The 13412-nt window shown below is 45.5% G+C and overlaps 1 protein-coding gene across 4 annotated transcripts in view; it reads left to right on the top strand.

The window, feature by feature from the left end:
- The window catches only part of PTPRE (protein tyrosine phosphatase receptor type E), a 175764-nt gene that overhangs the window by 80032 nt on the left and 82320 nt on the right, over nt 1-13412 (top strand). The window contains exon 1 of one of the 4 annotated variants that reach the window (XM_023224202.2): nt 11019-12912. The exons of the other annotated variants lie outside the window; for them this stretch is intronic. The gene's annotated coding sequence lies outside the window, so the exon portion shown is untranslated. Of the gene's footprint in view, nt 1-11018; nt 12913-13412 lie in introns of those variants that run through there. 4 annotated transcript variants of the gene reach the window in all.

Raw genomic sequence — 13412 nt, 5'->3', positions numbered from 1 at the left:
CCAAGGTGAGGTTCACCTTTTTAGAAAAACAGTCCCTAACAATTGCTGGGGACACAGGCTGGCTTGATGACACGTGAAAATCCCACCCATTGTAAACTGGACATTTTCTGTCTTTGTAATCAAAACTGCCCTCTTCATTTTTCTTAACAACTAGATTTGTGAAGTGGCATTTTAATTAAAAGTGACACACAGAGCAACCGTGAGGGACCTGGTCTGCAGGCCAATGAGCTGGTCTTCAAGGAGCTTGTCTTCAGGCTCCTGGGGACACAGGGCTGGTACTCTGTGTGTAAGGATTTCCTGCCTGTGCAGTTCATGCTGCAGAAACAGATGATATTGTCGGCTGCAGATGTGTGCCAACTGCCTAAGGGGTGGCATCATTCATATTAGGAGAAAGAAGACAAGAAATTTATAAACACTTTTGGGTATGTGAGTTACAGAGAGATTTCTCAGACCCAGCGGTACATCAGGATGAGGTCTGGTGCCAAATCCAAGGGCCATGAGTGGACCAGTCCTACCAGATATAGGAACTCACCCTCAACTGCAGCTCCATCCCCTGAGGGTGGCCCCCTGTGGATTGAACAACAGGAAAGGAGATCACATTCTGCTCAAAAATGACCATTTGCAGTGACTTTTTTTTTTTTTTTTTTTTTTGAGACTGAGTCTCCCTCTATCATTCAGGCTGGAGTTCATTGGCACAACCTTCGCTCACTGCAAACTGCCTCCCGGGTTCAAGCGATTCTCCTGCCTCCACCTCCTGAGTAGCTGGGATTACGGGCACCTGCCACCACGCCCAGCTAATTTTTATGTTTTTAGTAGAGATGGGTTTTGCCATATTGGCCAGGCTGGTCTCAAACTCCTGACCTCAGGTGATCCGCCCACCTCGGACTCCCAAAGTGCTGGGATTACAGGCGTGAGCCACCGTGCCCGGCCTGCGGTGACTTTTTAAAGCTGCTTAAACACATGAACATAAAGATGGAAACAACAGACACCGGGAACTCCAAAAGAGAGGAGGGAGGGAGGGAAGAGAGCAAGTGTTGAAAAACTATCTATTGGGTACTATGTTCACTACTGGGGTGATGGGTTCAATAGAAGCCCAAAGCCCAGCATTATGCAATGTACCCATGTAACAAACCTGCACACATACTCTGGAATCTACAATAACATTTTTTAAAAACTGCTTATTATGTTGCAGAGTTTGGTAAAAATTATTTAAAATGTTAAGAAAGGAAGGATCACTGTGGAACTACTGAACAAAAACATGTCATACAATAGATTTTCTGAGTAGCTTTTCTTGTTTTGAATAGAAATAAGCATAAGCAAAAAAACAAAAACTGGATTTGTGTTTATTTTCTGATGAGGGCTGATTCAGTTCTAACAACTTTAAAAAATATGTTGATAGTATTTAACTGATTTCAAAAAACTCTACCAAGATTCATCTGCTGTCAGAAATGGTGCAGATTTCATGTTCAAGTGCTATAACATATACATATAGATAGCTTCTTAAAGCTATATATATTATATTTTACATATACATATGTATTTAAAGCTATCATGTTACCATGTTGCTGCTGAGAAATGAATTTTTTAAAATATCATGTTTGTGGAAATTATTATTTAGAAAAACAGGATTTGCTCCATTTCCTGTTTTTCCAGAAAACTTACATGCCTTATGCTTAAACAGAAATTGAATTTCTGATAAGGCACATACATAGAGAGTGCTTATTTACAAAGCAAGCTCAAATTCATGATTTCATGTTGGTCCCCTAAACACGAGGAGGCAGCCGCCCAGGCGTGCCTTGTCACCTCTCCCTTAAAGAGGGGAAAACAGAGACCCAGGCAGGCTGGATAAGTGAGTTGTAGGACAGTGGAAAGGAAGCGCCAGTCCTGCGGTGCTTCCTCAGACAGAAACGGTGCTCCTCTCCAACTGAAAAAACAGTCAGCTCTCATTACCACCACCAAAGGTGAAGTTCGGACCTGCCAGAAGAAAAACTTTTCCATTATGAAAAACATGATTTGACAGTTATGCAAGTGACAGAGAACATTAACAAATAAGAGCATATCCTGTGGATTCTGCAAACGGTTTGCTGGTTGATAATTATATTTTGGAACAGTTTTATGATCACTTGAGTTGATCTTGGCCAGAGTTCCCAATTATTTCTGCATGTTATCTGCTGACCAAATGCAGCTTTCTAATCTCTTTTCACACACTTGGCACGTTTCCTTTCCGCACGGCCAATAATTCGTTCGTTCGCTCACTGAGGGTTTATCAGGGTTTATCAGGTATCTCTTGCAAGCTCATGATTGTGCAAGATCTTGAAAAATGAAGTGGTTGATTCTAGTTCTCATTTCAGGAAATATTTCTTAGACAGCCAATATTTGAGTCCTTTCTCTACTAAGTATAAATGTGTGTTTTGCCCAGAAGCCTAGCAAAATGATTGATTAGAAAGATTTTAGTTCTAGAAAATCAAATTACCCCTGTAATCCCAGCACTTTGGGAGGCTGAGGTGGTTGGATCACTTGAGGTCAGGAGTTCAAGACCAGCCTGGCCAGTATAGTGAAACCCCATCTCCAGTAAAAATACAAAAATTAGGCAGGCAAGGTGGCACATGCCTGTAATCGCAGCTACTCAGGAGGTGGAGGCAGGAGAATCGCTTGAAGGCGAGAGAATCGCTTGAACCCAGGAGGCGGAGGTTGCAGTGAGCCGAGACTGCACCATTGCACTCCAGCCTGGGCAACGGAGCACAACTCCATCTCAAAAAAAAAAAAAAAAAGAAGAAGAAGGAAGTTGAATTACTTAGACTTGTCACTTCATCACTCTGAGTCACACCTTCTTGGTCTAAAACATGAAGGGCTGGGTGAGAATTGTTTAAAGACATCTTCAAGACCTAGAGTTCTATGCTCTAGGGTGGTGCTGGTCTGGATTTGGAGTTAGCAACAGAAATCCCCAGAAAGTAACTACTGCAGGTGTCAGCCATGACTGGGACCAGCCGCACTCATCTCCTTGTCTTGCAGGATAAGGTCTGCATGTTTTGGGGCAAATGTTTTGTCATCTTCCTATGAGAAGGCAGCACTGGCCTGGGGGGCTTGCTCCTCCTGCTTCCCCCATTTGTTTTTCCTCTCTCACTGCTCTCCAAAAGAAGCGAGAACATTTTTTTAAAACGCATTTTATTAATGGAAAATTTTTATTTGAAATATGGTCATTTCCTTTTTATAATGTTGCTCATATTCAGGAAGGAAAAGCTGAGAATCTGTGGGCTTTGATTTTAAAACTCAAATAGAAGTGTTAGTTAATAAAACAAAGGCATTTTTCCCACTGTTCTGAGGGCCGTTCTGGCAAATGGTTCCGGGGGCCGTGGGATGGTTTATGTTACCAGAAGTGATTCACTGGGAAGGTGAACCACTTCTTCTCATCAGAAACCATGGAAACCCTCCATACCATTCTGCTGCCCTCTTAGGGGAGTTCTCAACAGAAGACACTGGAAAGTGGATGTCACTGGGATGAAGTTAGAAATCCCAAAAGTGCACTATTTGAGCAAGATCGAATTCAAAGGCATCACTGTTTTCAAAACCTGTTTTTGGCTTCCTTCCAATCTGAAGCCAACACCAACATTCTGTTATGCTGTTTCCCATTGTGGGCGGATTGACTTAATTTTTAATGAGTGATTCACCACTCATGGCTGTATGTTTTCTGCCTGCTGAGCTGAGAATTAAGTCAGGTTTCCTTTAAAAAATTCTTTTTGATATCAACTGAGTAATGTGGTTCGCAGTGTTTGAGACAAGGAGACATGTTAATATCACTTAAAAGAAGGCATTTAACCTGACCTAGGTTCTTAAGACACAGTAATCATGACGCCATCATGACTGGAATGCTCTCTAGAAAAGGAGTCTGTCTCATTCAGCTTTCAAAAACATTTCTTTCTGTAAGAATATTTTCCAAAGTTGCGCAATTTTTTGAAACATTTTTTGAGGGTAGTACAAATCCAATCCATTTGGAAAGCCACGTGGCAGGTTTCCTAATGGGAAGCCTGGTAATACCGTGTGTTTCCCCACCGTGTTTGCAGGGTCTCACCCCTGTCCACTCTGATTACTCTGACTGGCCTCTGTCCATCCAGCAGGGGTCTGGCAATCCTTTCTGATCCATAATCTTTACTAAAATAGCACCAGAGCTATTTAGCTCCTGCCTTGGGCCCCACCCATTACCAAACTGTTCCCTCTCCTGGGCCCCTCAACACCACTCCTTCAGGATGACTCTGAAGCACAGGCCGCCCCATCTTTACAGTGAGTCCCTCCTGCCTGGCCTGAGCACAGACCAGTGAGCCCACCGAGTGAGCAGTTGAAGCTCATCCCTGTGCCCAGCACCTCGGGGCCCCCAGGGTCAGATTTTACCCAGTAGAACCCAAGAACCTAGAGGATGGGAAACAGAGCCAGCAAGGAGGCGACAGGAGGGGTGCAAATCAGAGGGGTAAGACAGGGAGGCTGGAGGGGCAGGTGGAGCATTTGGGAGTCAGTCGTGGGGAAAACAACATGACCAGAAAAGGAGCAGAGGTGGGGCCTGCGAGGCTCAGGTGCCGAGTGTCTGTGCTAAGCAGCCACGTGGGGGTCAGCAGGTCACCCCTCTTCTAAGGACATCCATCTCCCTAGCTGCCCAGTGGAGCCACCTCTGCAAGGCTCTAGGGTTCTTGCCATCCAGGTTGGGCCCTCAGAAGAAACTGAAAATTTCTAGCACAAAATTCATAGCACACTGAAAATACAAGGGGTGGCAGCTGGGAGTTGCTTTCCTTTGGGGACGATCTGCTCTTGTCCCAGCATCTTGGGCCTTGGCTCAGGGCTTCCTGAAGCTGAGCTTCCCTGGAGAGGAGGCTCCCTGTGCAGGGCAGCTGCTCGCCAGTGCTCCTGGGCCTAGGGGCACTCAGGAAACACCTGGGTACCCTCAGAGCCAGACCGCAGGCCTGGAGCCACTCCTTTTGCTGATACACCTGCATCAGAAAGCCACACACCTGCTCTAGAAACCTAGGTACCAGGTCTAAAATCCAAATACGGCATTAGGAGCCGTATAAAATCCAAACACCGGGTTAGAATCCAAGTCCCCAGTCCGAAAACTAAATACCATGCAACAAATCCAAGTACCTCTTCAGAAACCCAAATCCGTGGTCAGAAAGCCAAGTACGTGCCCAGGCATTTGTAACAATCGTGTAGGCGGGGGTCTTCATTTTCCTCCAGAACAGGTAGCCCCTTTCTGAAACTCGTGAGAAAGCTAAAAATGATAATAATTGTTTTATTTCAGTGAGGCTGTAGTGCATTTGTTAATGTGTCTGCTGTTGGTATCACAGTGTGCCTGGGATATTTGAAAAAGTTTGAGGTTGCCGCTGGGCACAGAATCTAGGGTCCTGATTGAAAATGAGCAGAGGGTTGAGGAAATAGACTCACTGAAATTGCGTATTCAGGTCTGTGAAAGACAGAGAACTACATTGGGGTATCACAGCAACCTGGGGGCTCCTTTTCTAAGTTTCTTAAATCCCCAGGAAAGGGTTTTCTTGGAGGATGTGGTTAAAAGGAAATGAACTACTAATCTTGAGAAATGAAAAGTCATGTTCAGAGAATGGCCTAACAGTTCTGACTGATCAGAGAGGGCATGTTTTCTCTAACTTCCATTTTCTACTGTATCCATAATTTATATGATGTGTGACGCGTACTTGAAGCTAATGTGTGGTGGGGCCACCGCCGAGGGACAGAAAACAGTTGATGTGGAAGCCATGCCTGACTATCACAGACGGGGGTGTGGGGCCAGGGTCTCAGCCTGGAGGGGGCGAGGGAGCCCATTGTCCTGGGATCCCCAGGGCTTACCCAGCATGCATTGTGCATCGGGTCTCAGGAACCTGCGTTGCTGATGGATGTGTGAATGAATGGACAGGCGTGGAGGACAGGGGAGTAGGGAGAAGACAGTTGTATCTTTGCGTTCTTCACAGAGCCTGGGGCAGCACTTAGCACAAACAGGGCTGGCTACTTAAAACCCGGGGTCACTCGTTCAAAAGGCAGGAAAAAAAGCTTTTTCCTTTCTTCGTGTTCTCTCTCTGGACCTTTCATAGTGGGGTGTGTGTGTGTGTGTGTGTGTGTGTGTGTGTTACCTTTTATTTAATGTCACATTCCCCCAGGCACTAGGATACTCTCACTGCCTTCAACTGGGCAGGTAGAGGGCGTCCATGCAGCCCCCATCTTCCGTGTTGAGGAGTGGGGGGACTCTCAGTTGCTGGCCAGGGCAGGAAGTGGACAGTCAAGAACCCAGCAGGGTGGGGCAGGAGGTGGGCCAGGTGTGAGTTGAGGGGCCATATCCCGGCACATGTCCCATTGCCCCACCAGAGTTCCCTCACAAAACACAAGTTCAGAGATAAAATTCTTACGACAGGTGAAGGTAGCAGTTACAGAGCATTAAGCTCCAAGCACAAGGGTCTCTCTTCTGAGTGACGGCCTGAGCACTGCTCTGCTCTCGCGTTCCCAAAGCCCACCCTGAGTATGAGAAGTGAGGGACAGAGTCCTGCAGTGTCCACCCCGTGGTGACTGGTGAAGGATTTTCTTTTCCAGGGGAGCACAGCCAGAGCTCTCTTCTCTGATTCCATCATTAGTTTCCGGAAAAACCTTCCCTGCCCACCCCATCTGATGCTACCTGTCTGACTTCCAGCCCCACGTTAATTTCTGTACCCCCGTTTTACTTTATATTGTCATTAAAGCACTTACCAGTATTTGGAACTGTGGTATTTACCCATTCTCTCACCCGCAAGAACACAGGCCCCACAGGATGGGGATCCCATCTCTCTGTCCCCTCGCACAAGTGCTGGCATGAGAGAGGCACCCAGTGAATTTTAGGTGCATGAATGAATAGTCCTTACATGACTTTATATCCTTTTAGAAGCAAGCTGGATATAAATAAATAAATGAAATCCAGTGGCTCACGCCTGTAATACCAGCAGTTTGGGAGGTCGAGGTGGATGGATCACGAGGTCAGGAGATAAAGACCATCTTGGCTAACACGGTGAAACCCGTCTCTACTAAAAATACAAAAAAATTAGCCAGGCGTGGTGGCAGGCACCTGTAGTCTCAGCTACTCAGGAGGCTGAGGCAGGAGAATGGCGTGAACCCGGGAGGTGGAGCTTGCAGTGAGCGGAGATCGCGCCACTGCACTCCAGCCTGGGCGACAGAGCGAGACTCTGTCTCAATAAATAAATAAATAAATAAAGTCAACTAACACCTCCAAGTGTCTCCCTCAATTTTGAGTGATTTTTCTCTGTCCAACACCAGACTAGCTTCAGTGATTTCTTTCACTGATGTGGCCACATTTGTTTTGTTTTATTTTGTGACCGTGCAGCCTGATGTCACAGGGGCTGTTAGTCCTCCTGACTCCCTGCTGGAACACAGGGGAGAGCCTCATTCCAGGTCTGCACTGGCCCCAAACTGGGCCAAGACTGCACATTTCAGTTCACTTTGGATTTCTGATAGCAGTTCTCTCCCCAGTCCTCCATCCCCAGGATTCCTAAGAGCTAAAGGATGTGCCCACCAGTCCAAGCCACCTACTAGCATTGAACTTCTGTCTTGAAAGGGATCTGGTTTTGAACCAGTCACTGGGAGATGCGTTCTAAGCTGAGGTCTTCGTGGTCAATAAACCCGTAAGTGTCGTCCACCAAAAAGAGTAAATCTGACCTCAGCCCTGTCCCACAGTGGTGTCTATTCCATCAGGGCAGAGGGGAAGCAGCTGGCAAGAGAGGCTCAACCCCCACCACTCCTGAGAGCCAGGAGGCCCCAACATTCAAACTCAGACCTCACAGATCCACACATCTTTGTTCTCAGAGAGGAGAACCCAAAATGTGTCTCCCAGTGAGTTCTGAGGATGAGGGAATTATGAACAGCACCATGTCTGCTTGTGAGATAAGCCGACCCACCTGGTTCCTCATAGTGGGAGGTGGCTCAAGAGTCAAGTGGCCCATTCTGCCTGGTCCTCTTGGTTTTCTTCCATCCGCTTCCCTGGAGATGGTTATGTGCTTTGCTTCTTACTAACAGTAACATATCCAGAAGCCAAGGCAAGCTAGGAGGAGGAGTGAGATCTGGATCTGCGGATCCAGAATAGCAAAATTACCCAGCTGAGGCTTAGCTGACTGTCCAGACCCTGACGGTGGGGTTTAGAATTGGACAGCATCCAAGCCGTTCTGTGATTTCATCAGCACCATCATGCAATAAGCTGCTGTAAACACCTAGATGAAAACCTGTTTTCCAACGATGCTGCAACATTTGATTAATTCTTCAGGATGGAATAGTAAGATGGCTAAAGCAAGCATTGCTTGCAGTCATGATGAATTTGCTGAGTCTCAGAGGAAAATTGCCAGGCCACAAACTAATCATTCTTAGGTGCCTCATTTACCATTCTGTCCATGTTTATACCAACTCTACACGAGCGTGCACACGCACACACACACATGCATGCGAAATATTCCAGACCACCTTGAGCTAAATGAATTTGACCTCTATTTATAAAATGTGCATTAGCGTGAAATGGAGGGGGGCTTTCTTTAAGGGTTCAGCAAGCCATCTAGCCCACATGCTCCTGTCTTAGATGCCAGCCTTGGTCTTAAAGAGCCTGGTTTCTAAGGGAAAATTCATGTCATGGACATCTTGTTGCCAGGAATCAGTGTGATTCACTTTTCATTTCAGGATGATGTTGAGTCTCCTGTGTTATTCCCAGTGTGGACGTGGAGCAGTGACTGATGTATAATTATCTGGAAGGGAGAGGGCTTCTCTAAGAAGGACATACAATGTCGGAAGCTTCCGTTGCTTGGCAACACGTAACTTTACCTATGTTTCACCAAAGGCAGTTTAAAGGGCTAAATATGCCCATTCATGCAACAGTAGATTATAAGGAAGATCTCAAAACCTGCCCCGTCAAAATCACTCTTTCCACTGTAGAAATAAACACCGAAGAGAGAGTTTGGGACATGGGTGTTTGCATGTTGCACACCAGTAAGGAGGGTGGGAAAGAAGGCAGTGGTACCCCCATTTTTCTGGAATCGTACTATGTACATGCCCTGTTAAAGTTGATTCGAATCACTGATTCCTTACAATAAAACCTCCAACCTGAGACTCCCCTTCAGAATGTATGCCCCTGCAGCTTCCCCCGTTTTTATGACTGTGGCACCTTGCTGGAACCCGTGCCAGTCCCTTCCCATCCAGCTAGTATGCCTTCCAGCATTCAGCTTCAGCCCCCAACCTTGTTTCATGACAGCAACTGAGCTCATGAAAACTCTTCTTTCCAGTGAAGGAGGAGGCTGAGAGGTGCACCAATGGCTAGATCCAGGCACACACAGGCTCCAAGTTTACAAAAACAGGGCCGTCATGTCCCGGCTGTTGGGAGTTCCTGTGAATGCTACAACCCTCATTTCTTTTTGAAGTGGGTGTTGTGAGAAGCATGTCTGTTCATTGTGGCAGCCTGAGTTTTGGAGGCCCCCACAACATTCTTTCCTACGTGGAAAGAGTTTTCTTTTTAATTCAGAAACAACAAAACTTCTCAGCCTCAAACCAGGCCACGCTTATAGTGTCATGGCAAAAAAAAAAGAAAAAGAAAAAGAAGAAATTAAAACAGGCAAAGCAAAAAGCAAATAGAAAAAAAGAGAACACAGTGCAACAGTCAAAATCAGGTTAACTTAACGAATTTGGGCCGAACTTAGATTTAACATTTCCTTGAAGTTTGGCTTCCATAAACCACCTGTCTGTTTCAAACAGCAGCCTCTGAAGTACAATCCAGCTTATTTCTCCCCTTTTGATCAATGCTTTTCCCAGGAATCAAACCCAGCTCTTAAGAGCACTTGTAATGAAAGCTGAAGACAGCTGACCACTGGCCCTGAACACCCAGGTACACTCTGAGTTTGCCCACAAGGAAAAGTTATGGAGTCCACATGCTCCAAAGGGGACTCCATGTTCAAGGTCATCTCCCAAGTTCCTCTGCTGCTGCTGGCTGTGAGGCGTTGATACCCCCCCACAACCTGGACTCAGGGCTGCAGCCTCAGAGGACCAGCACTGTGGAGTTCAAGTTCAGTTCAGCACTTGAATAGTACATCCTTCAGGAAACCAGGGTGCTAAAGACTGACAAGCAGAATCAATAACATTCATGTATATTTTAAAGCCAGAGTTCACAAATGAGAGACCATAGGAATTAGTGTAAGGACATGTACATGTATTTGTGGCTATGTGTACTAGTTACAAATAAGAGACAAGAAAGGAGATATACAAATGGGGGAATCAAGCATATTCAAAACTGAATATGGCAAAAGTTCAAATGAATGTGACCTAACAACAAAAAATATATAGTTTCTCATTTCTAGGCATGTAACTTCTGCTTTTTCAAAACCATTTCTCAAGTTATTGATAATAATATAAATTCTGTCCTTAAATTGCTTAATGAATTTATTTTAAGATGATCTTTCTGGGTTTTTGTTTGTTTGTTTGTTTTTGAGACGGAGTCTCGCTCTGTCGCCCAGGCTGGAGTGCAGTGGCCAGATCTCGGCTCACTGCAAGCTCCATCTCCCAGGTTCAGGCCATTCTCCTGCCTCAGCCTCCCGAGTAGCTGGGACTACAGGCGCCCGCCACCTCGCCCGGCTAGTTTTTTTGTATTTTTTAGTAGAGATGGGGTTTCACCGTGTTAGCCAGGCTGGTCTCGATCTCCTAACCTCGTGATCCACCCATCTGGGCCTCTCAAAGTGCTGGGATTACAGGCTTGAGCCACCGCGGCCGGCCCCGATCTTTCTGTTTTTAAGTCCCGCTGCTTCCGTCACATTTACAGTGGCACACACAGACACTTCCATCTGTCCCCATTCGTCATCACTGTGAGATGAAGCTGAGAGTTCAATTCACTAAGTTTTATATAGCCAGTACCATGTGAAACACATGATTTGATTTAAGTGTGTGGTGTGACTGCAATGGGAAGCAGCCGAACACACAGCAGCAATACTGCAACATCACCATGACAACCAGTGGAAATAATGGCCCCCTTTGGGAATAAAAGAGATCTCAAATCCCGTTGCAGAGTCAGTAGCACTGGCTGTCTGCAGTAGAGATGGTTTTCGATGATTGTTTCAGAAATTCCTTATCAACAGAAAATGAATGAGAAGGGGAGTTTTCAGAAGATAAATGGATTTGCAGACAACTAATGCGATCATCAAAATCACCAAGGAAAGCAAAGCAGCGATTGGGGAAGCTGAGGCTGAAGTAGCAAGGGCATTCCCCGCAGGCTGCTATTTCAGTCACTGTGAAAGCCTGGTCACTGTCTTTGCCACGCAGAACGCATCTCTGGGAACGCTGTCGATCTGTGCCTCCATCTTTTAAAGCTTTCCATTTCTGTCTGGATTTTGTCTTTATGGGAGGCAGGAATAATAGTGAATTGAATGAAATGGAGTATATAAATGTCTAGCATAGTCCTTGGCACATAGAAAGTGCTCTATAATCAGTACTTCACATCAAATTCTGGGGACAAATGAAAGTGAGTGCCTGGCACTGCACATAGGAAGTGTAATCGTCTTTTAAAGGAAAAGACGTGGCAGCAGACCATCCTCCCAACATGACGTGCTGCGTTGGTGCGTTTACGTCCCTGTTCCTTCTGAAAGACTCAAAATTGTGTTGGAGCTACTGGTGCACGTTTGTAAGACCTGCACTAGTGACCACGCCACTGGGAAGGGCACTTCTTTATGAAGTCGCCATATTCCCGGGGAGACTGGTCAACCCATAGAATGTGAAATAAAGAAGCTATATGAAAAAAAATTCCCCTTTGTCACGGAGAAAGAGAACTTGGTGAGACTGGGCAGCTGCAGGAGCCTCAGTTTTTCAGATAACAGAGTAAAACTTGAGGGTACATTTCCCTTTTTGTTTTAGGAAGTGCTGTAGAAGGGGGCAAAGAGATCTTTGATATGAGAAGGTACTTCTTCAAAGCAGCATCCTGCCTGAAATAGCATTGTTCTCTACGCTGAGAGAGGGGGAAATGGGAATTTGCTGTTCAACGGGTTTAAAGTTTCAGTTACCAGAGATGAACAAGTTTGAGAGCTCTGCTGTGCCACATCATGCGTCTATTCACCAAGACTGCGTTGTACACTTTTTTGTTAAAAGGGTAAATCTCATGTCAAATGTTGTTACAACAATTAAAAAACAAAACAAAACAAAACAAAAACTCTAGACCGTATTTGCGGAAAGGCACTAACCGTACATGTGCTCAGGAGCTCTTTTATGTCTTCTTCACTCCATGCTGTAGTTCAATTTAGTTTTGCTTTGCAAGGATCCTCGGAAAGTGTATCATCAGCAATGACTTTTATTTTAAAACTACATGTGAACCACGGGGGAAATCATGATCGACGCTGCTCATTGTCCTTCCTCCCAGTGGGCTGTGAATCCAACTCATCCTGGGAGCAGGGTGCTCTCGCCGTCTGTTCCTCTCTGAGCTCAGTGCACAGAAGCATTCTGCTTACCCAGCTGGGACTGCCGACTGCACCATGGAGCACGCGGGTTGCCCGGCTCTCAGCAGCTACGCTGGATTGTGTGCCACCTTTCTTACTGACTGATTATGAACTTAAAAAAAAAAAATCACTCTGCTGCAGTGAATTATACATTTATTTTTAAGCATTTATTTCAACTCGAGATGAGCGGTCTCTCCTGTAAATTTCTCCCTGCTGGATCTTTGCTCTGGTTTCTGATGACATAGTGTGAGTGCCGGCAGCCACGAGCTTCAGAAGGAAAATTACAAAGCGAATGCCCAGTAAATAATGTATTGCCTTTTGCATCAGTAGCCTGCTTGGGAATGTTCAGATTATCAGCCCAGGAGACTCCAGTGCTGTGGACATGGGTCTGACCGAGTTGGTCACCTAGGGGCTACTGAGAACGCGGGGCTCTGTAAGTATCCATGGATGCGCAGCACAGACGCGGAAAGGGATTCCCAGAATGTTGGGAATCTGTTGCTGGTTTAGATTGTGAGGGAAAAAATGCATTTTCTGTGAGTCTTTAATTTAATATTAAGTGTTGCTACTGGTTGACAATTTAGGAATGTCACAGCAGTTCTATTCCTTGTCAACTCTGTGCTTCAGCCTCTCTCCTCGTTTCTAAAATGTAACATCCATTAGTTGGTGGGGTAACAGTTTGGTTCAAATGATTTTCTGCCTGTTTTATGTCTTCTACTTCATTCAATTGATACTTAACGTATAAGTAATCTCTCTTTCACCTAAAATAAAAGAGCTAAATTTTCTTTAAGCAAACAGAACACCCTTAGAATTTTGGACCCGCACCCTTCAACTAACATGAAAATGTTAGAGACATTTTGGGAAATATTTTATATGGAAGCTGACTAACCAAGGATTTAAAATGTCACAACACAAAATTGGAGGGGAGATTTTCTC

The sequence above is a fragment of the Piliocolobus tephrosceles genome, chromosome 9 (assembly GCF_002776525.5).
Source record: "Piliocolobus tephrosceles isolate RC106 chromosome 9, ASM277652v3, whole genome shotgun sequence".
NCBI classification, from domain to species: domain Eukaryota; kingdom Metazoa; phylum Chordata; class Mammalia; order Primates; family Cercopithecidae; genus Piliocolobus; species Piliocolobus tephrosceles.
This window is presented reverse-complemented; position numbering and strand designations above follow the sequence as displayed.